The sequence below is a fragment of the Chiloscyllium punctatum genome, chromosome 18, assembly GCF_047496795.1.
Source record: "Chiloscyllium punctatum isolate Juve2018m chromosome 18, sChiPun1.3, whole genome shotgun sequence".
Taxonomy (NCBI): domain Eukaryota; kingdom Metazoa; phylum Chordata; class Chondrichthyes; order Orectolobiformes; family Hemiscylliidae; genus Chiloscyllium; species Chiloscyllium punctatum.
Genome location: NC_092756.1, coordinates 87,486,910 through 87,488,510, shown reverse-complemented (window position 1 = coordinate 87,488,510; position 1,601 = coordinate 87,486,910).

Here is a 1,601-nt window from a genome sequence, read left to right as displayed (position 1 = left end):
GAACACACATGCTTTCCTCTTCATAATACATACACAGAAATAAGATCCATACATTATCTTTTTTGACATTTTATATTTTTGGATGGGTCTCTTATTTCTTTAGTTCTCTGCCTTTACATTCTATGTTCTGGTTTATTTTTCTGTGTTTTAAGATGGCACCTGAGGGTTGTGACAACACTTTTCACTGTATTTTTGTAACAAGACACGTGTGACAATAAATTAATCTAATCTCTGCAGATGTGTGCTGCATTACTAATTCTTATCATGTTTAGTAATTAATAAATTCACTCATTTCAAACTCAAAAAAGCCTGATTAAATTATCTCCTTTTAAAACATAAATTAATTTGGCGAGAATGTGGTGCTGGAAAAGCACAGCAGGTCAGGCAGCATCTCAGGAGCAGGAGGATCAACATTTCAGGCATAAGCCCTTCATCAGGAAACTTTAATTCTCCTCCTCGGATGCTGCCTGACCTGCTGTGCTTTTCCAGCATCACATTCTCGACTCTGATCTCCAGCATCTGCAGTCCTCACTTTCTCCCATAAGTTCACTTGGATCTGAATAAAAGTGCACACTAGGGAAAAATGACCTTGTTGTGTCCTTTACAACTCTTTTTGGATGGGTAAATAAGAAAGGGGAGCCAGCTCATCCTACCTGACCAAGGAGTTTAATGATTTAGGGAACTATAATAAAATGGCAAAGGCTACATAGAATCAAGGTGTAAACCTGTATTTAAGGTGATAGGGCACCACAGCCAGTATAGATACACCCAAAGGTATTAAAAGAAGTGAAAGTATAAGTTGAGGAGTGGTCATCATTTTTCAATTTTCTTTCATCTTGGGGGTGGTGCCAGAAGATGAGAAAGCTGTGAATGTTTTGCACGTGTTCAAAAGATGGGTGTAAGGATACATCCAGCAACTACAAGCCAGTCTGTTTAACTTTGGATAAGGGGGAAATGCTAGAAATAATAATTTTGGGAAAAATATAAAAGCTTTATGTGTAAATGCTGGCTAATTAAGTAAGCCAGCACAGATTTCTTAAGTGAAAATTACGTTTAACTAACTTGTCTGGTCCTTTTTGAAGAGGTAATGAAAAGGACAACATTGCTGATGTGGTGTACCATGGCCATCCAAAAGGAATTTGATACAATATCACACAACAGAGATCTGAGCAAAGTTATAGCTCAGAGACTAAGAGAGACAGTAGTAGCATGGATAAGAAATTCACTTAAAGACAGGCAAGAGAGAATTGCGGTCAATGGATATTTTGTGAACTGGACGGAATGTTGTGTTGCTTGCTCGTCCTGATATATATTAATGATTAAGACTTTAATGGACATGGCACAATTTCAAAGATTGTGTATTATATGCAATTTGGAAGCATTATGAACTGTGAGGATAATAGAATAGAACTTCAGAAGGATACAGACAAGTTAGTGGAATGGAGGGACAGGTGGGAGATGAAGTTCAATGTGGAGAAAGGTGAAGAGATTCATTTTGATTAAGTGAACAAGGAGAGACAATACAAAATTAACAGTGCAATTCTAAATGAGGTGCAGCAGCAGATGTATTTGTGCCTAAGGAATTGAAGGTTGCAGGACAG